The following is a 23514-nucleotide window of genomic DNA, read 5'->3' as shown; positions in this document are numbered from 1 at the left end:
TTTGTACCAAGTTCACGACCAATGACTAATTAATTACGTGTCACAACCCGAATCCCACCATAGGGGTCATGATAACACCCAATCTCTAAGACTAGGTTAGTTTATCACTTAACAAAATATAATCAATAAATAATGATATAATCAGACAGAAATTAATAAAATAGCGGGAAAAGAGTTAATACAAGTCAAAATGACAATACTCAAATATCTTCCTTGAACTAGGTAGTACAGAGTCATGAGCTCTAGCTGAATACTTATAGAATATCCAAATAGATGAAATACTATTAGAATGTAAATTAATAGTGTGACGACCCGGCCAGTCATCTCATGAGTTACCGTTCTATTTCCCCCATCTCTTCTTCTTATTGCTTGTCTATCAGTTTTGTAAATAATCTGGTTGGTTGGCTCGGGTTCGGAAAGGATTTGGTAAAGTTTGAGACACTTAGTCTCTTTTGAAGAAGCTTAAGTTAGAAAAGTCAACCGGATGTTGACTTATGTGTTAGAGGGCTCGGATGTGAGTTTCGATGGTTCGGTTAGCTTCGGGAGGTGATTTGGGACTTAGGAGCATTATCGAAATGAGTTTTGTAGGTTCGGAGTAAATTTAGGCATGAATTGGCAAAGTTGATATTTTGGCGATTTTCGGTTGGTAGGAGAGATTTTGATATAGGAGTCAGAATGGAATTCCGAGAGTTGCAGTAGTTCCGTTGTGTCATTTGGGATGTGTGTGCAAAATTTCAGGTCATTCGGACGTGGTTTGGTTGGGTTTTTTATCAAAAGTAGAATTCGGAATATTTTTGGAAACTTAGGCTTGAATCCGATGTGTTTTAGTTGATTTGACGTTGTTTGAGGTGTTTTGAAGATTGGTACAAGTTTGAATAAGGTTATGGGATGTGTTTGTGCTTTTGGTTGAGGTCCCGGGAGCCTCGGGGTGATTTCGGATTGTCGACGGGGGAGTTTGAGATTTTGTGAAGTTGACGATTTTTCTGCTTCTGGTATTTCCGCACCTGCAGATTGGGGACCGCAGGTGTGATGCTGGAGATGCAAGGATGGGAGCCGCAGAAGGAGAAATGAGCTAGGGAGGCAGAAACCGCAGAAGCGGTTAGGAGGACTGCACCTGCGATGTTGCAGATGCGGATATTTCATCGCAGATGCGAAAGAATGGGAACTTAAGTCAAAACAGCAGAAGCGGTAAATTGACCACAGATGCGAAAATGCCTGGGCCAGAAGGTGTAAAATGTTTACTTCGTGATTTTTGAGCTATTCCACGATTTTGACATGGCTTTGGAGCTTTTTAGACGATTTTGAAGAGAGATTTCAAGGGAACTTCATTGAGGTAAGGATTTTGGACCTAAAACTCGTCCCTATGGTATTATTTCATGGATTATAGCTATAATTAATGGAACTTAAGGGTTAAAATTGGGGGAAACTATGGCTTGATATTGGAGACCTAGACTTGGGTGTTTGAGGGACCTACTGTGGTCGGATTTTGGTACTTTTGATATGTATGAACTTGTGGGGAGATAAGGAACTTATTGATGTGAATTTTATCGAATTTCAAGACATGGGTCGGGGGTCAGGTTTTGGTAATTTCGGGATTTGTGTCGTATATTGATTATTTTCGCTTGGGCTTCGTTCGCTTAGCATATTTTGACGACATGATTCTGATTTTGGATAGATTCGACGCGAGTAGAGGACAATTCGAGGGGCAAAGGCGTCGCGAGCTAGAAATTTGTCCGGTTTGAGGTGATTAATGATTGTAAATGATGTCCTGAATGTATGAAACCCCGGATTGCACAACGTTGTGCTATATTGAGGTGACGCACACGCTTGATGACGAGCGCGGGTCATGCACTGTTGGGGATTGTGACTTAGTCCATCCCGAATGACTATTTTACCGCGTATTTGACTGAAAATCTATTTGCTATCATCATTATTTGGGCTGAATGCCATATTTAGGCCTCATAACTCAGCCATGTTTACTCTACTTTAACCCTTAAATGATATTTTAAATGATATGTTGGGATGAGCACCATGTTTTACTGTTGCCCGAGTGGCTTGTGAGATTCTGACTGAGTAAGGCCGAGGGCCTATGTTGTGAGGAAACACTGATTATGATTATGAGGCCGAGGGCCTGATATTTGTACGCCACAAGGTGACTTGTTGATATGAGGCCGAGAGCCTATATAATTATGCCACGAGATGGCTTGATATTGCGCTTGGTCCATAAGGGGCCCCTCTAGGAGTCTTCACAACCCCAATGAGCGCTGGTATCCATTATGATGTGAGATATAGCCCGAGGGGCTGGAATTGTTCTGAGATATTGTCCGAGGGGCAGATTTGTTGATACTGTGCCCGAAGGGCGAACCTTTATGTGTTTATTTTCCTTAATTGCCTATTATTTACCTACTTAAACTGTTGAAAAAGGTTCTCGTGAAGTTTAATTTGAGTTAAATGACCTTTCTCATAGATTTTACTGATTCTACTGCTTCATTATAGTCTGCAAATGTGCTTTACGTGATTTCCTGCTTGTAGTCTTTATTTATAATTATTACTCACTAAGTTGGAGTACTCACTTTACTTTCTGCACCCCGTGTGCATATTCAGGCGAAACTGGTCCTGCTCCCGAGTGCTGATCTTTCCAGCTCAGGCGGATCCGAGGAGTCTCTAGGTAGCTATCGGTGTTCGCAGCCCGGAGCTTTTTCCATATCTTATTTCTCCATATTCTTAGTTACTGTATTAAACTCTATAGATTCCTCTGAGTACTCCAGATTGTTTAGATGCTCATAACTAGTGACACCCCGGTATTTGGCTGTGTTGGGTTGTATTCCGCAAATTATGCTATTACCTGCTTAAACTTTGGATTATTTTATCATGCTTTAGACTGTCTCTTACTATTTAACAGTTAAATACTAAAATGGGAAGTGTCGGCTGGCCTTGTCATCACAAGCCAGGTCTGGGTTTAGGGTCATAACAAGTTGGTATTAGAGCATAGGTTACATAGGTCTCACGGGTCATGAGCAGGTTTAGTAGAGTCTCGTGGATCGGTACGGAGACGTCTGTATTTATCTCTACGAGGCTGCAAAACCTCTAGGAAAAACTTCATATTCTTGAAATTCTTCTCGTGCGAATTTGTTGATCCGAGTACTAAACTTTTGTTATTTTATTCTCTCACAGATGGTGAGGACATGCGCTACCGGTCAGGATGGACGACCACCAGTACCACCAGTTGTGGCCACCATAGGCCGAGGACGCGGTCGTGGTCGCGGTAGGGGCAAAGGTGTGGCCCGCACAACAACTAGGGCAGCACATGCAGATCCACCAGTCACCCTAGTTCAGGATTAGGTCCCAGTTATGGATGCTCCAGCAGCACCAGCTGTACCCATTGTGATTTCGGGTCTTCAGGAGGCCTTGGCTTAGATCGTATTAGTTTGGACTAGCCTAGCTCAAGCGGTTTCAACCACTACAGCTGCAGCTACTTCTCAGGCCGGGGGAGGCAATCAGACTCCTGCCGCTTGCACACCTGAGCAGGTAGTGCAAGGACTTCAGACGCTGGGGGCACACCCAGCCCAGCCGGTTGCAGCTGCTCAGGACTATGTAGTTCCTGCCATGCCAGAGGATGAGCTTAAATCGCTCTTTTATCCAAAACCACCCCAACCGCAACATCGCTCGCATCACACATGAGCTCAAAGGGAAAGCTCCAATTAGGTGCAGTAATGATAGGAGTGGTGGTCAACTTGTGCTTGAGAAGTTCAAATGCTTGCATACATCTCTCATCGAACACAAACTTGGAATCCTTTTCTAATAGCTTGCATAAGGGGTTCACTATCTTTGAAAAGTCTTTCGTAAATCTCTGGTAGAACCCCACATGCCCAAGAAAACTTCTAACTCCCTTGATAGAGCTAGGGGAGCCTTGAAATCACGTCAATTTTTGCTTTGTCTACCTCAATACCATGCTTTGAAATTTTATGCTCAAGAACTATGCCCTCTTTCACCACGAAGTGGCATTTCTCCCGATTAAGAACAAGATTGGTTTCTTCACAACGGGCCAAAATTCTATCAAGATTTTTCAAACACTCCTCAAATGAATCACCCACAACACTGAAGTCATCCATGAACACCTCCAAAATTTCTTCCACCATATAGGTGAAAATGGCCATCATACATCACTGAGATGTAGCCGGTGCATTACACAACTTAAAAGGCATCCGAGAAAAAGCAAAGGTGTCATATGGACAAGTGAATATGGTATTCTCCTGATCTTCCGGAGCAATCAAGATTTGGTTGTATCCAGAATACACATCCAAGAAACAGTAGAAGCCACGCACAGCAAGTTGGTCTAACATCTGATCAAGAAAAGGCAATGGAAAGTGATCCTTGCGGGTCACTTTATTCAACTTGCGGTAGTCCATGCATACACTTCAACCAGTGACGGTTCTAGTAGGAATCAACTCATATTGTGAATTTGCAACCAGGGTCATGTCACCCTTCTTCGGTACACATTGCACCGGCGAAGTCCAAGAGCTATTAGAGATGGGGTACACAACCCGGGCATCCAATCACTTGATCATCTCCTTTTACACAACTTCTTGTGTTGCCTCGTTTAACCTCCTTTGATGTTCCAAGGAGGGATTTACATCATCTTCTAGAATAATCTTGTGCATATGGAATGCGGGGCTTATCCCCCGAACATGGCATCACCTGCATGTTAGTAAGACAAGAGGAAAGAATAACTGGCAAAGTAGAACTAGGGCCTAAGAACTCATACCTGATGTGTGGAGGAAACGACTTCAACTCCAACACCGGAGGTTCCTCAATTGAAAGTTTTATTGGTGGAGTCTTCCTATTCTCAAGGTCCAAAGATAGTTTTCTAGGCTCATAAGAGTAAGAGCCCATCCCATGTAAAGCATTCAGACACTTCACTCGGACTTCATCCTTATTGTCATCAAGATTCAACAATATAGCCTCTAGAGGGTCCTCCACGTTGATCATTGCACTGGTATCATCAACTATCACTGTTGTGACAAGGTCCACAAAAGAGCACACCTCAGAATTGTTGGGTTGCTTCATTGACTTGCACACATGAAATACCATTTTTTTATCACCCACCCGGAAGGTGAGTTCCCCTGCTTCCACATCAACTAAGGTCTTCCCAGTAGCAAGGAAATGTCTCCCCAATATGATTGGAACTTTGTAATCCACCACATAATCCAAGATCACAAAATTAGTTGGTAAGATAAATTTGTCCACCTGGACAAGCACATCATCAATAATACCCAATTGTCTCTTCATCATTCTATCCGCCATTTGCAATCTCATAGAAGTTGGCCTCGGTTGCCCAATACCCAAAGTCTTGAAAACTGAGTAGGGCATCAAGTTGATACTTGCCCCCAAGTCACATAGAGCATTAGCAAAGTTCGCACTCCCAATGGTGCAATGAATGATGAAAGCACTGGGATCTTCAAGCTTCGGGGCCATTGAATGCACTATTGCACTAATTTGGTGGGTCATCTTTATAGTTTCACAATCCATAGATCATTTCTTTGTCACCAAGTACTTCATGAATTTAGCATAACCCGCCATTTGTTCAAGAGCCTTCACCAAAGACACATTGATGGATAAGCTCTTCATCATATCAATGAACTTTTTAAACTGATTCTCATTTTTCTGCTTTACGAGCCTTTGAGGATAAGCTGGAGGTGTCCTTGGCAAAGGATCATTGGCTTTAGGCACAACTGGCTCCGGCATGTCTATTATGTGTTTATTAGACGGGTTCACATCATTTTGAGTTTCCACCTCGGCATCTTGAATATCAATCCTCACTTCTTTATTTATATTTTGAGCAATCACATTTTCAACCACCAAAGGAACTTCATCTTCTTGCAACTCAACATCATCACCCAAAATTTGCTTTTGTTTGGAGGCATTAACATCACCGCCTCGTGCACTCCTTGTAGTTACCGCCCCAACATGATTGTTCCTACCCTTAGGGTTTACTACCGTATCACTTGGTAGAGTCCCCTTAGGCCGAGTATTCAAGGACTGTGAGATTTGGCCTAACTGAACCTCCAAATTTCTAATTGAAGTATTATGGGAAGACAACTGATCATCAGAATCTGCATTCTACTTCATCATTTGTTCAAACATTATTTCAATTCTCCCCATATCATTGTTAGAAGAACTAGGACCTTGTGATGGAAATGGGGACAGATTGTTCGGTTGTTGGTACATTGGAGGCCTTTGAAAGCCTTGCCCCCAGTTTCCTTGATTGACATTGTTCCACCCACCTTGATTGTTGTTGCCACCCCAGTTGTTGTTGTTACCATTCCAATTATCCTGATTGTTCTGATTATTGTTCTGATTGCCCCAATTGGAATTTTGGTTGTTCCCCAATTACCATTGCCTTGTTGTTGTTGATTGCCTCAATTTCCTTGGGGTCTCCATTGTTGTTGGTTGGAAGAATTGCCCCTTTGGCCTTGATAATTGTTCACGTATTGCACCTCTTCATTCTGCCCATCATAACCATCATCTTGTAATCCACCACAATCATTGTCAAATTCCTCCGAATTCCCTTGGTTTTGTTGACCTCGTTGTCTTCTTTTGTTGACTAGCATGTTGACACCCTCCATGGCATTCACTTGGCGTGGATTTTGAACTTGTTGCAATTGTGCCTTTTCTAGTTGGTTCATTGTAGTTGTCAACTCAGCTATAGCCTGCCCATGATCTTGTAACTCCTTATGCAAATGAGTGACCGCGGGGTCACCTTGGGGCACATTGGCTCTACATTACCAAGCAGAAGAAGTGTCTGCTATCTTATCAAGAATATCACAAGCCTCATCAGAAGTCAGCTTCATGAAGTTGCCCCTAGAAGGTTGGTTCACTATGCACTGATTTGTTGGGTTAATGCCCTGGTAGAAAGTCTGTTGGATCATCGCCTCAGTCATATCATTGTTGAGGCATTCCTTTACTATTGTTCTATAGCTCCCAATTCTCATGCAACGGTTTAGTGGGCTCCTGCTTGAAATCCAAGATCTCATCTCTCAAAGCTGCCATATGCCCCGGTGAGAAAAATTTTGCAATGAACTTGTCCGCCAACTCATCCCAAGTAGTGATCGAATGGTTGGGAAGTCGCTCAAGCCAATCCAATGCCTTCCCTCTATGTGAATATGGGAAGAGTCTCAACCGAAGTGCATCCTCAGACACATTTGTTTGCTTACTCCCCCAATAGGTATCCACAAAACCCTTGAGATGTTTGTAAGCATTTTTATTGGCAGCGCCCGTAAAATACACACGTTGCTCCAGCAATGTCAGCATCACATTGGTAATTTGAAAATTGCCCGCCTGAATTCGGGGTGGGACAAAATTGCACTTACATAGCCTTGGTTTGGAAGCACTCGAGGAGCCACTCTTGGAGGTGGCAGAGGAGGGTCTGGAATATTTTCAATAGCATTAGCATTGGCCTGGCGGCCTCTATGTTGTCCTTGAGGTACAAGATGCACCTCATCATCTCCGACATCATCTACCTCCTCCCTTGCAATCACATTTCCAAGAGGGTTATTGTTGTTTGCTGCTATTTGGTACATGAAGTTGTGACACAAACAAATTAGTAACACAAAAGAAAGGAAGAACAATACACAAAACTAATTAGATAGATAGCCAAAACCGTTAGCTCTCCGGTAACGTCACCAAAAAGTGATCGAGGCCAACCCTGTACTACAACAAAGTAGCAAGAGAGGTCGAAGAAGCTTTTACCCGAGAAGGTCGGGATCGATTTCCACATTGAGCTAGAGATTGGAGTTGAGTTTCTATCTAAATTGGTGTTGTATAATTATTCCTAATTGCACTTCTAAACATTGTTGGTTTTGATATTAATTCTAAATTTATACTATTAAGATGCTCAATTAGACTAAGTGAAGCTAAGAGAAAAATAAGGTTGTCCAAATAGATAAAAGGCACTAGGGTAGTGACTTTCTCCTAGGTGGCTAATTGACGGATTCTTGAGTCTAAGGCTAGATTGTCATATTTGGGGAGTATGATATAACCATTGCAGGATTCTACTCACACTATACCTCTCGGTAGTTCAAGTGATTTTTCCCGAATTGACTTTCTCAAGACCCATTGGGTATGATAATTTGTGCAAGCAATTGAGGTTCAAGTTGGGTATTACTATCTCTAGTTTTAACCCTTTAATTAGGGCTATCAAACTCTTTAATACGCCTCAATTCCTTGTCGGACCAATTTCATAGACTTAGACTCTCATTCTCAAGAAGAGCCAAAGTCAACTAGACATAAAATAGTGTTTGCAACCACTAATTCAACATTAAAATCCTAAATTGGTCCAAATATCAAACACCCATAGACAATCAAGCATTAAAACACAAGACCCATCAATTACCCACACTAGTGTTGAGCCATAACCCTAGCTAATGGGTCTAGCTACTCATGATTATAGAAGAAAACAAAGAAATAAATGAAGAAATGCCCATAATAATTAATTACTAGATAAAACTTGAAGATTCAATGATGAAACTAAGCTAAAATTACTCATAATAGAAAATAAGAACTGTTCATGAGCGCAACTTTGGTCCAAACTACAACTAATGACCTAAAAATGGGAAAAGAAACTATTTATACTAGGCTGAAAATTCTGGACAAAAATACCCCGACGGGGCTAGTGCGGACCGCACAAAATAGAGTGCGACCGCACTAAGGCTCTTGGCTGAAATAATGTGCTCTATGAAGTTAGCCACCGCAGACAACACAAAATGCACCGCGGCCGCGATGGCTTTTATTGCGGTCCTCACAAAATGGACCGCGGACCGCATTGGGCATAATCCTCCAACTTGGCAACTCTCTGATCTTGGGCTCTGTGGACCATACAAAGTTGAGTGCGGCAGCAATGAAATCAATTCGGTCCGCACAAAATACTTTGCAGCGGCATTGCCTGGCTACCTATAAAGCATACTCTCTGAACTTAATCTTTGCAGACCGCACAAAATGGTGTGCGGCCGCACTAGTCGTGTTTTACTAAGTTTGGCCTTAGTCTTGGTACTTGTGCATGTTTCACTCCTTTTTGAGCTGGTTTTTGACAAATTGTCACCTTGTTGACCAAACCCTGCAATCAAGTACAACATGTGAGCCTTTGAGACTATTTTGTACACATTTCTAATCAAAACTTAACTAAGAAGGAGTGTAAAATTCATCATAATCCCTAGTTATCAGGCTGATGGGCCAGATAGTTTTATGCCATGAGGTGGCTTGTTGATTTATGTTACGAGGTGTCTTATTATAGCGCTTGCGTTGTAGGAGCCCCTCCAGAGTCTATACAACCCCAATGAGCGCGAGTACCCTAAGTGAGTGATATGATGTTTTGCCCGAGGGGTTGTTCTTGATTCATATTGTGCCTGAGGGGCTATTTACAAGCGATTGTGAGGTAATGCCCGAGGGGCTGTATATAAATGACTGTAAGGTTTGCTCGAGGGGCTATTTATGATTCATGTTTGCCCGAGGGGCTGTTGATGAGTGATGTTCGCCGAGGGGCTGTTCTTGATTTATGTTGCCCTAGGGGCTGTATACGAGTGAGTTTTGCCTGTGGGGCTGTTTATGTTTTCATCATTTTTACTCATTGTTTCATTACTTCGTTGAAAATTATAGAAAGATATTTTAAATGGTTTTACTAAAACTGGATTTTAATGAGCTGAGTTGATTCAAAACCCTGATTTTAAAAGCCTGTTGTATTTTACTGAGATTTCATGATATGAACTGTATATGTTTTATTGCTCGTCACTACTGCTCAGTCTCTATTTACTTTTATTACTTACTGAGTTGGCGTACTCACATTACTTCCTGCACCTTGTGTGTAGATCCAGGTATTTCTAAACCTGGTAGCGGGTATTGATTACAAAGTGGTAGGTCCATCGGAGTTAGTAAGGTAGCTTCCTGGCGATCGCAGCCCTACTTTTCTCCCTCCTTATCCTCCCTTAGTTGTATTAAGTGATTTTCAAGCTATGTTAGTCTTTATGTTGTCAGAAGGTTGTAGTAGATGCTCATGACTAGTGACACCGCGATGTCGGCCTTTCTTTCCGCACTGTTATTTTGATTTAACTCCTTATGCAGATTTCATGTTACATAGCTTTGGTTTTATCTTAAAAATAAAAATAATGATTGGTTTTGGTAGTCTGTCGGATTGCCTAGTATAACTTTAGGCGCCATCACGGCAGGGTTAGTTTTGTGTCATGACAGCTAAGTGAGAAGACTGTGGCTCGACTTGGGCGGCCAGGTCGAGGTCGATCAAAGCCCAATAACGAGAAATCGCTGGGAAAGTCGTTAAAGCCGAGGTCGAGTAATGAAGAGTAGGAATAACGGCTAGTGTAGTCTCGAAACTAGCGACATGAATATTCCCTTGAATATTTTTTTTGTTGTACCTTTTTAGGGATTTTTAGAGAACATCCCATATAAATAGAAGAACAGAGAAAGGGAAAATGGGACATGAGATTCATTCTAAGAAGAACTCTTGTAAGACTGTTAATCCATTTTCTTGCTTATTGACCACACTTTGTTATCAGGAGGAATAATCTTCCACGTCATTTAATAGATGGGTGAATCATTCTTCCTATTTACATTTATTGCCATTTTTCATATTTATTTCTCATCGTCCACTCTTCATTTACTCTCAAAAGTGTTCATTTAATAATCTTATAACCGATTGTACGCATTAAGTAGACGATACTATTTAAACATTTAGCTAGATTTAAGAATTATTATGCTTGACTAGGATTCGCCTTTCACGTTATTTATCTTTTAATTAGTTCAACAAAGAGTATTATACTTTTTGGTCAAACAAATTGGTACCAGATGTGGGGAGTTTCTAGTCAAAATCATAGTCTTTTTAGATTTACAAAAATACGCCGACAGTGAAATACAAAACTTTCTTTCCCCTACTTGCATAATCTAACATGGCAGGAAATGGAGAAGAAAGATTAAAAGCAGTGGCATGCCTTACTTCTAATCTTCTAAACACCATCAATGAAACTCACGAAGAAGACAAGGAGGATGTGACACCAAGCGCTTCACCTAGGATAAGTGATTCACCCCCCCTCATGATAGCATTACCGCTTCTCATGAAAAGGGGGCCTCTACGTCCGCGATGGAAGAAGCACAACCAGCGCTGAATAAACTACTAGAAGCATGGTTAACGAATACACTAAGCAGTATACTCGACAAACCCGCTCAGAGAGTGTGCAGAGAGGGTGTGTGAGTCGACATAGCAACAACAACCAATGAGCAACACACCCCGCCTCCCTCGACAGGTATCACTCACTCTATTAATGACGTAGGTAATGATGCCCTCGCTGCTATACAAAGAAAAATGGAGGAGATGGTGAATAAGAACAAAGCACTCTGCGACCAAATGAGAGAGCATCAAGAAAGGGTAGATAAGATATCGGGCTCCCCAAAACTCCTACCAAAGCAGGACGCCGGCCGGTTTGTGGAACACCTATATAGTGATGAGGCCGCACCACATGCTATACTCAAAACATTCAGTATGCCACCATACCTGAAGATATATGATAGTATAACAGACATTGAGGATCACATTATCCACTACGTCAGCGTAGTGAAAGGCAACGACCTCGCTAAAGAGTAGGTACCATCGATATTGCTGAAAAAGTTTGGTGAAAACCTAACCGGGGGAGCATTAACATAGTACTCGTAACTGCCCGCACAATCCATAGATATATTCGAAGAAATGGCCGACAAGTTCGTCACCGCCCATGCAGGGGCCAAGAAAGCGAAAGCCAGTGTGAATGACATATTCGCCATTAGGCAGTCACCTGGTAAAGGACTCAAAGACTTACTTTCCCGGTTCAATAGAGTGAGAATGGCCCTTCAAAATATATCAGAAGGGATGGCAGTTGCATCTTTCCAAAAAGGGCTGAACAGGAGCAGGTCGAGGCCGACCAAAAATCTATTGAACAGACTCATGAAGTACCCCCCCACCTCTTGGGAAGAAATACATAATGCTTATTATGCCGAGGTGAGAGCGGATGAGGACAACTTTAACGGGCAAACCCAGCGGTTGATGTCGGTCCAGATGGAGTCGAGAAAAGACCGCAAAAATGAAAACAAAAGGGACCATGCATGTCAGCGCCTCAAATCGCAAAAGACACCAGCCGTACACTAGGGCAGCCGCCTTAGTACCCCCTCTATAATCACGGCTCACCCAGGCCACAAACAGGGACTCACCGAAATGAAAGAGGTATGCCTCTACTATTATATGCTCATAACTTCAGTGTTTCTCCTTCAAAGATAGTCTACGCTCTAGAGAAGCTCAACCCTAAGGTGAAATGGCCATAAAAGTTGAAGTGCGACCCAAACACCAGAAAGTCGAATGCCCTCTATGAATTCCATCAGGAGCGAGGCCACAAGACCGAGGAATACATCGCCTTGAGACAGGAGGTAGTAAATGTTCTCAACCAGGGGCATTTGAGAGAACTGATGAGTGACCGAGGAAGAGCGAACTTCGCTTGCGGACGAGAACAACATCAAGGCCCCCCGAAGATGCCCTCCCTAACCCGTATCATCCAGATGATCATCGGTGAAGGTGACGATGCAACAATAAAATCGTATAATTCATGACCACCCACAAGTTAAAGCGGTCGATCACCCATGAAGGGTATGACGACCTCGAAGAATGTATCATCTTTGATGAGTTGGATACCCACGGTTTGACTTTTCCTCACTATAATGCTCTTATTGTTAGTTTACGAATTTTAGATACCGATGTAAAACAAATTATGGTAGATGAAGGAAGCAGTGCATGTATTATTCACCCTTGAGTCCTCGCACAAATAAGGCTCGAGGAATTGTTAAAACCTGTTAGCGTGATGCAGCGTGGTACTATCTCATCCTCGAGCCCTATTTGTGCGAGGACTCAAGGGTGGATAATACATGTGCCGCTTCCGTCATCTACCATAATCTATTTTACATCAGTATCTAAAATTTTTAAAGTAACAACAAGAGCATCATAGTGAGAAAAAGTCAAACCGTGGGTATCTGGCTCATCGAAGATAATACTTTCTTCGAGGTCGTCATTTATGTTCATGGGTGATCGACTGCTTTAACTTGTGGGTGGTCTTGAATTTCACGTTGTTGATTATTGCGTCATCGCCTCTGCCGATGATCATCTGGATGGTACGGGTTGGGGAGGGCGGCTTCGGGGGGCTTTATGTTGTTCTTGTTTGCAAGCGAAGTTCGCTCTTCCTCGGTCACTCATCAGTTCCCTAAAATGCCCTTGGTTGAGCACGTTTACTACCTCCTATCTCAAGGTGATGCAGTCTTTGGTCTTGTGGCCTCGCTCCTCATGGAATTCATAAAGGGAATTTGACTTTTTGGTGTTTGGGCCGGACTTCATCTTTTGTGGTCGTTTCACCTTATGGACAAGTTTCTCTAGAGCGTAGACTATCTCTAAAGGAGAAACATAGAAGTAACGAGTAGATAACAGTGGAGGTCTACCACTTTCATTTCGATGAGTCCCTATTTGTGGCCCGGGTGAGCCGTCACTGTAGTGAAGGTGAAACGGTAGCTGCCCTGGTGTACGGCTGGTGTCTTTTGCGATTGAGGCATGGACCTGCATGATCCCTGTTGTTATCATTTCTGTGGTTTTTTCTCGACTCCATCTGGACTGACATCAACCGCTTGGTTGGACCGTTAAGGTCGTCCTCATTCGCTCTTACCTCGGCATAATAAGCGTTATATATTTCTTCCCAAGAGGTGGGAGGGTACTTCATGAGTCTATTCAACAGCTTTTTGGTTGCCCTCGAACCGCTCCTGTTTAGTCCGTTTTGGAAAGCTGTTACTGCCATCCCCTTTGATACATTTGGAAGGGTCATTCTCACTCTATTGAACCGGGCGAGGAAGTCCTTGAGTCCTTCGCCAGGTGACTGTCTAATGGTGAATATGTCATTCACTCTGGCTTCCGCTTTCTTGGCCCCTGCATGGGCGGTGACGAACTTGTCGGCCATTTCTTCGAATATATTTATGGATTGTGCGGGTAATTACGAGTACCATGTTAATGCTCCCCCGGTTAGGTTTTCACCAAACTTTTTCAGCAATATCGATGTGACCTTCTCTTTTGCAAGGTCGTTGACTTTCCCTGCGGTGATGTGGTGGATGATGTGATCCTCAGGGTCTGTTGTACCGTCGTATATCTTCAAGTATGGTGGCATCTTGAATTTTTTGGGTGTAGAATGTGGTGCAGCCTCTGTCGCTATATGGTTGTTCCACAAACCGGTCGGCGTACTACTTTTGTAGGAGTTTTGAAACGCTTAGTATCTTATCTACCCTTTCTTGATGCTCTCTCATTTGGTCGTGGGGTACTTTGTTTTCGTTTTCCATCTCCTCCATTTTTCTTAGGATAGCAGCGAGGGCGTCATTACCTGCATCATTAACAAAGTGAGTGATACATGTCAAGGGAGGTGGGGTGTGTTGCTCATTGGTTGTTGTTGCGATATCGACTTGCACGCCCTCTCTGCTCACCCTCTGAGCGGGTTTGTCGAGTATACTGCTCACTATATTCGTTAGTCATGCTTCTAGTAGTGTTTTTCACCGCTGGTGGTGCTTCTTCCGTCGTGGACGTAGAGGATCCATTTCCATGCGAAACAGTAACACTGCCATGAAAGGGGGGTGAATCACTTTGCCGAGGTGAAGCGCTTGGTGTCACATTCTCCTCGTGTTCTCCATTAGTTTCATTAATGGTGTTTAGGAGATTAGTAGTAAGGCCTGCCACTGCTTTTAATCTTTCTTCTCTATTTCTTGCCATGTTAGATTATGCAAGTAGGGGAAAGAAAGTTCTGTATTTCGCTCGGTATATTTTTGTAGATCTAGAAAGACTATGATTTTGACTAGAAACTTCCCACAGACGATGCCAATTTGTTTTACCAAAAAGTATAGTACTCTCTGTTGAACTAATTAAAAGATAAATAAGGTGAAAGGCGAATCCTAGTCAAGCATAATAATTCTTTAATCTAGATAAATGTTTAAATAGTATCGTCTACTTAATACGTGGAATCAGTTATCAGATTATTAACTGAGCGCTATTGAGAGTAAATGAAGAGTGGATGATGAGCAATAAATATGAAAATGGTAACAAATGTGAATAGGAAGAATGATTCACCCAAATATTGAATGATGTGGAAGATTCTTCCTCCTAATAACAAAGTGTGGCCAATAAGTAAGAAAATGGACAAGGCCTTCTTGGACCGTGTCAGTAGAAAGATAGAATAATCAACAGAATCAATCATTGTTGAAAGGTAAACTTTGTATTTGTCATGACCCAAACCGATGGGCCGCGAAGGGCACCCGGTACCTTACTCAACCGAGTACCAACGTAACGTATCTTTCTTATTACATCATCATATACACGTGACATACGGGCCTAATAGGCCAACATAATCATTTATCAACTCAAAATATAGACCGACAAGGCTGTACAATCTTTCATGTACATGACATATGTCTACAAGCCTCTAAGAATACATAAATATCATAAAGGTCGAGACAGAGTCTCGCCATACCAAATAATACATGTCTAAATCATACTAACCAGACAAGCAACTCCGAAGCAAATGGAGCGCACCAACATCTTCCGCTGAGCTGATAGCCTACTTGGAGGGCTCTCGACTTGTCTATCGGGACCTGCGGGCATGAAACGTAGCATCCCCAGGCAAAAGGGACATCAATACGAATAATGTACCGAGTATGTAAGGCACATAAATAAGCACAAAAGAGACATGGAAGAAATATAGAGTACATGACTCAACCTGTAAGTCTGAATAACTTTGCAAATCATAAATTACTTTTAGCGCCATGCATATGCGTATGACTGTCATGTCGTGCATAGGTACATGTTTCATAACATCATCAGCCTCTGAGGGCATCCCATCATATCATATCGGCCACTGTGGGCAAAATCATCATCGTATACCAGCTAATCAGGTGGTGGTGCGTATATAATGCCATAACCTTTCCCATATCCCATATACATATATATACATACATATATACGCGTATATAACACCGTTTGAGTACATACATATATATGCGTATATAACGCCGTTTGGATCATATTTCAGCAACTGTAGGCAACATCATCATCATATACCAGCTGATTAGGTGGTGGTGCGTATATAACGCCGTAACCTTTTCCCATATCCCATATACATATATTTACATATATACGCGTATATAACGCCATCTGGTCATGGGTCAATGCACATGAACGCAATGCATGTAAAGTTGCCACAGGGGTAGGGTTTAATTATTAGTTATTTATCCACTTATTAGTTAACCGGGTAATGTTCTGTTACCCGGTAATTAATCAATTACTCGTAAAATTGAGAATTATTCCCACTTACTTGAAATATTACTCACTTTTCACATACCTTACTATTATGGTCATGTGTTACCTTGAATGGTACTAGTCCATAAATACCGAGTATTTTAGCTTGAGCCATATTTTATCCCGAAATACATAATTTCAATGAAATTCATTTTCTTAGACTTGCTTCCCCTCACACCTTCATGAATTTACTTATCACTTGTTTGAAATAGAATAATACTTAAAATCTCAAAATAATCCCATCCCTGAACTTACGTCGATTAACTTACGATGAAACTTTAACATACGAAAATGTGGGATGTAACATCATTCCCCCCTTTGGAACATTCGTCCTCGAATGTAACATCTTGCCATCTAGGCAACTGTTCTGTGAATAAGTCCAAAGTCTAGGGTATTCTCCCCTTTTAGGCCTCTTTCCCATGTCATGACTTGTGATCAAATTCCTCCCAATCTCATAACTGTTGCTACCTCCAATCATGTAGCTTCTTCGATACTGACCTTGTAAGTGTGCTTATGCGACTCTCCTCTCCTTTTTCCCCAGCCAATCTTGAAGTTCTTCGCTCTTTGTTTTTGTCAAACTTACGAATATTGCTATATCTTATTCTATAGATGTGGTTATCCATTCGTATGACTTCACTGCATCTACATAGGTCATACTATACCATAATTCTTACCTCGACTTCTCGTTACTGAGGTCTGCTGCCAAATCCTAGGTTACTTTCATTGCTTATCCCATACCTATAAATCTATGTCCTCTAATGCTTCCATATTACTATTCATCTTAAGAATGACGGCTTAATCTCTTCTCATACTTTATAACTTTTATCCATCAATTTTGATCCATAATATACCACTGATAACTTAATCTTTTATGTAATATTGTTGCTAGGATTTACGTTTTATCGGGGTACGTCTGAAATGATTAGATTGATCCACCTAGGGCGATATCCTGCTTTCATTACCGTACCTCACAACATCCCAATGCGATTCACCTTGTGTGGGTACCTTAATCCTGTCCAATTCATATGATCTGTTTCTTTTCTTCGTTGAATCATTACTTAATCGAAGGCCCAAACGTCATTTTTTTCTATCACAATTGTACCCTCATTCAACTACCAGGGTGGCATTCTAAATTCTATTAGTCTTAGATTCCTTTGAGTTTATTTAGGCTATAGTGAGCTTTGTATAATTTAGAGAAATCATCGGCTCTTCTTATTTTCATGGGCGTAATTCTGAGGACTTATCCATTTTCGTTACCTTCTCACTTGCCCTTTCTTATCCTTACTCTTATCTTCTAGAACCTTGTCGCTTCACCATACAATGGCTTGCGACCTACACAACTCTATTTATATTACTTGCAACCTTTCAACTTGCTTGTATCATAGATTTCCTTATGTCATTCTGGGACATCAAGAGGGACATCACATTGTCTCTAACTCTTCTTTACTGTATTAATTAGCCTTCTCGATACCTAGAAACCATAGGCTATGAGATATGCCATTGACTATTCCGCTATCATTCCTATATATTGAATCTCCATGCTTATAACCTTCTATCTGAAGTATGGACTATTCAAAACTTTCTACATTTGAGTATCTCGTATGTCGTTCACTTTTACCTTACTTACTTAAAATCTCGTATCATATCTTTAATATCCTTCATAACCTCTCTTCCACCTAGGTGTAATTCACGTCCATAACTTGAAGATCTATTATAATACTCGCACCTCTGGTACATACATAATCTGGTGGGAGCTTCATAATGAATTCTTATGAGGCTAGTACTCTTCAGTTGGTTTCATCGTAGAGCCGTTATAATTTATGGCTACTGCACTATCTCTCTTATGCCTCTGCTACTTAAGAGTGATCCTGAGGCCTATAATTCTCTTGGTCCCTTTTGTTTTGCTTAGTCGATGTAACTATTTAGTTTCCTCTTTTTTTGTTTCCTGATCAGCCTTTATGTAGGCTTATGCTATATTCTGATATGCGACTCCTGGTATTGGTTATTACTTTAGCCTTTCATAGGCGATGAGTGATATCCATGATAAAATCTTTTAACAATTCAATCCTTCGTATATGACCTGGGCTCAATTCCTTCTTTTAACGTATACCAGAATCTTCTACGACTGTATATGCTGCAGGTATAGAACTCCAAACTCTTAAGTGCGTTCATAACGTCATCAACTCGGGATCATTGATTTAATAATTCCTTTGGTTCCTTCTTCACTTCCTTTAACGTAAGCTATTACTTTTCCTGGTCTTTTTGCCCCTTTGTTACGTGCATACTTAGCTTATCTTAGTTCCCACGCATGCAAGAGTTTTCGTGCAACTCATATGATCTCGAATATTACTTTTAATTTTACTTCCCGTTCATTAACCACGGTAGGTACCCCTTTCATTTGGAGTGCTTACAATGTTGTTGTGAGATTTGTTGTTACACGACAATTTTCTCTTTAGGTTGTTGTGCTTAGGCTGAAGCCTTCTTCCTTGTTTCTTTAGCTAGTCCTTCATCGTAGTACTTAGGGAAGACTCTCTAGCTCCTATAAAGTTGTGAGCCTATTACATTGTATACTCGACGGACCTTCTAATGTCCTTCCTTGCATATACTTATCCGTAGTTACTTACTTCCATGCCCTTGTGCTTGTAGGGTTGCTTTTGAAGTAATATTTTGACTGTCTTCCAGTGGCACTCTTATTTATTTCCGTAAAACTCATACGGTACCTTTGATACCCTTACTCTTATTTGAATATATCTCCAGTATTATAATGACATTACTGTGAGGCTGAATTCTCCATGTTGGGGTATACTACATTTATCTTGCATGATTTGCTTATTTGTCTGTAACTTCTTGACTAGCCATAACTAAGCTTTTCCTGAATCAATTACTAACTACTCGTTGGCCCATTCTCATATCAATATTTCGCGAAATTCTTTCTTGGGTTATTTCCTTGGTCTTAACTTACGTCTCGCACTGGCTCCTTAATTATCAATAACATCTCGAGCAGGAACCCTTACTTCCTCTCATTGACGTCGTATTTGCATAATGTTCTGGAATTGTAGCATATGCGTAGGAGCTGAATAAGTGTAATCTCATTCCTTTTTCGTGTTCACCGCATTCTTCATATATTACTCTATATTCCCCCCTTTAGGGGAGTACTAAGACTTGGAGCTATGACGACCAGCCTACAGATATTTTTGCTCTTTATTTTTGGCATCCTTTCACACCATCGATGACTCTTACTCGCCTTGCGGTAATCCTTCCGTACCAAGGATAACAAATCCCCTTACTCACGAGTGTGACAGTTAATGTAACTAGTACATACAGTCCCTTAAGCTTAACTTTGCTAACATTGCTTGCTTTAGGGAAGCGTCTTCCTGAATGAACATCCTCTGAATTTCTCATGAACCTTCTTCTGTTGTCCGTCCTATTATTTCCGGAATACGATATGAAATTCTTATGATGCCGACTATTATCAACTCACTCAGTCCCTATTTCATGTTTAGTTTATCTTGTTCACCAATCCATACTGGCTTCTATTACTCTAAGGTCTAACTTTTCCTTTTGGTAATTGCGTCAGAGTTGCGAACTTGTTTCTCGAAGTAAGGATATGACTTTATGGACTATATTCTTTCATTTTCTCATGGCCTGTCATCTTTTGTCTTTCCCTTCACTTGACTGTAAATTCTGTAATACTATCATCATTTTTTTGACCTACCGTTATTACTCGTGTATCATATCTTACTCATAATGCTTCATTAACTCTCTTCTTATTTCCCGCTAACATTTGTGCCTATCACTTTATTCTGCGAACTTGAACAAGACATTTTTTGGTCTTAGCTTCCCTTTGCTCTATCCAATGGCTCTTCAAGTTGCTTAACGTTCTCGTTTTACTAGGGATACGAGCCACACTAAAGTAATATTTATCCATTTAAGGCTTATAGTGCATGTCTTTGTAGTACTCATATCTAGATGCACTATTTCAGAGTGCACCATCTGGTGTCTCATAAAGAGATCTATTAGCATATTTGCAATATCCTTCGGAAATGTCAACTGACGCAAACAATTCATCCATCATATCTTCTTATACTACTTCTGTTAATCCCCATAGGGCATATCTGGAATGGGTACGACCAATTGTATATACCTCTGTTACTATTGAATATAACTCAAAAAGCTTATGTTCCTCTGCCTCAATTATAAACGTCGTTAGCCTTTATTAATTGGGTGTCTCGTACCCTTCTTCATCTTGCTTCCATTGCTTGTTGAAACCTTTATTTATCTTCTTAATCTCTCATTGTTTTTTTTTTACCATAAAGATGGATAGACATTTTTGCCCTAAGGCTTCTTATCAAGAAGCTTGCACCTCTCAGTACACCCATGATCTACTAAAGACCTCACATTTACTTATCTTAGGCATTATACAAAAATTCAATTCCTCTGACTCAGCTCTTCCACAATTATCTCTCTTTCCAATCCTTCTTTTTGGATGTAGGTATCGTCTTATTATGAATAATAACAAAAGAATTTCGGAATTCGAATTCTTATATGTGAGCTCTACCACACGATATAGAGTAAGAAGAAAGAGTGACAATCCTAAATGCCCTATAGCCTCCTACTTATAAGTGTGGTGCACAACACACCCATAAATAAGACTCTACTAGAAACGGCTTGTAGACTCCCTAGGACAGAACTGCTCTGATACCACTTTTGTCACGACCCAAACCGATGTGCCGGGACGGGTACCCGGTACCTTACTCAACCGAGTACCAACGTAACGTATCTTTCTTATTACCTCATCATATACACGAGACATACGAGCCTAATAGGCCAACATAATCATTTAACAACTAAAAATATAGGCTGACAAGGTCGTACAATCTTTCACGTACATGACATATGTCTACAAGCCTCTAAGAATACATAAATATTATAAGGGTTGAGACAGAGTCTCACCATACCAAACAATACATGTCTAAATCATACTAACCAAACAAGCAACTCCGAAGCAAATGGAGCGCACCAACATCTTCCGCTGAGCTGATAGCCTACTTGGAGGGCTCTCGACTTGTCTATAGGACCTGCGGGCATGAAACGTAGCATCCCCAGGAAAAAGGGATGTCACTACGAATAATGTACCGAGTATGTAAGGACATAAATAAGTACATAATAGACATGGAAGAAATATAGATACATGACTCAACCTGTAAGTCTCAATAACTTTGCAAATCATAAATTACTTTTAGCGTCATGCATATGAGTATGACTGTCATGTCATGCATAGGTACATGTTTCATAACATCATCAGCCTCTGAGGGCATCTCATCATATCATATCGGCCACTGTGGACAAAATCATCATCGTATACCAGCTAATCAGGTGGTGGTGCGTATATAACGCCATAACCTTTCCCATATCCCATATCCATTTATATACATACATATATACGCGTATATAATGCCGTTTGAGTACATACATATATATGCATATATAACGCCATTTGGATCATATTTCAGCCACTGTGGACAACATCATCATCATATACCAGCTGATTAAGTGGTGGTGCGTATATAACGCCGTAACCTTTTCCCATATCCCATATACATATATTTACATATATACACGTATATAACGCCATCTGGTCATGGGTCAATGCACATGAACGCAATGCATGTAAAGTACGTCAATAAAATCATTTGGAATGTCATAAGACCATTTTACCTCTTGAGCAATATCATAAAGTAACATCTTTTCAACTTTCGTATTTTTCTGAGACCCATGAACAAATGATAAAATATTATGACACATGGAAATTAAAGAACATAGATATTTCTATTACTTCTATGAGTAGAGTCACTTATGGAATTTGTGCATTTTCACGTTTTGTTCATATCGTATAGATCATGCCAAAAGAAAGAAGGGATAGCCTTAACATACCTGGAATTGGAATAACTCCGTATAATTATCCCATTCGAAACCTTCGTGGATTGAACTTAGAACCCAAAAATTGGATTTAGGTCTCTGCGCTTTTGAATTTGAGGAATGAAATTGGCTTGGTATCACTGCCAAAATAACAAAATGGAGCCAAGGATTTGGACGAGACTAGTTCTTGGTTTCCAATGCCAAAGACATTAAACTGAAGTGAAGCCAAGATTTGGATGAAAGTATTGGGATTTTAAAATACTTGGATTTGGCTAACTAGTTGAATACTTGGACGAAGTGTTCTGTTTTAATGTTCTTGGTTTCAAAACCAAGAACAAATTTGTTGGCTTGGAGTTGCACAAGAATGATTTTGTATTCCAAGTTCTTGGTTTCAAACCAACGAAAATGAATTGAAGTTTTAAATTGTCTAATTAGATAAGACTTTACAAGTCTTACCAAGACTTTGACTTTAAGTCTTCATTTAATTTATTCCCATGCAGCCACCTAGAATAATGACTACTTAGTCATTGTCTAGGCTTTGTGGCTCATTGCCACGGGGGAGGGTTTATTTATTAGTTATTTATCCACTTATTAGTTAACCGGGTAATGTTTTGTTACCCGGTAATTAATCAATTACTCGTAAAATTGAGAATTATTTCCACTTACTTGAAATATTACTCACTTTTCACATACCTTACTATTATGGTCATGTGTTACCTTGAATGGTACTAGTCCATAAATACCGAGTATTTTAGCTTGAGCCGTATTTTATCCCAAAATACAAAATTTCAATGAAATTCATTTTCTTCGACTTGCTTCCCCTCTCACCTTCATGAATTTACTTATCATTTGTTTGAAATAGAATAATACTTAAAATCTCAAAATAATCTCATCCCCGAACTTACGTCGATTAACTTATGACGAAACTTTAACATACGAAAATGTGGGATGTAACAGTATTTTCTCTTAAGAGTCAACTTCTTACAAGAGTTCTTCTCACAACGAATCTCACGTGCCCTTCCCCTCCCCCCCCCTCTCTTCTTCTATTCATATGCGATGTTTTCTAAAAAGCCCTAAAAGTACAACAAAGAGAATATTCAAGGGAATATTCATGTCGCTAGTTTCGACACTATACTAGCTGTTATTCCTACTCTTCGTCACTCCACCTCGGCTTTAACGACTTGCCCAACGTTTGCTCG

At 40.7% G+C, this 23514-nt stretch overlaps 1 long non-coding RNA gene across 1 annotated transcript in view; it reads right to left on the bottom strand.

Moving 5' to 3' along the window:
• Window positions 1-21456, bottom strand: part of LOC138870141 (uncharacterized) — a 295068-nt gene extending 273612 nt beyond the window's left edge. Inside the window, exons 1-2 of the long non-coding RNA XR_011400376.1 lie at window positions 21384-21456; window positions 15602-15693 (exon numbers count right to left, since the gene is read on the bottom strand). This is a non-coding gene — a long non-coding RNA (uncharacterized lncRNA). The remainder of the gene's footprint in view (window positions 1-15601; window positions 15694-21383) is intronic.
• Between the last annotated feature and the right edge of the window lie 2058 nt (window positions 21457-23514).

This window comes from Nicotiana sylvestris, chromosome 6 (genome assembly GCF_000393655.2).
Source record: "Nicotiana sylvestris chromosome 6, ASM39365v2, whole genome shotgun sequence".
NCBI classification, from domain to species: Eukaryota; Viridiplantae; Streptophyta; class Magnoliopsida; order Solanales; family Solanaceae; genus Nicotiana; species Nicotiana sylvestris.
Note: the sequence above shows the minus strand (reverse complement) of the source record. Positions and strands in the feature narration are given on the sequence as shown.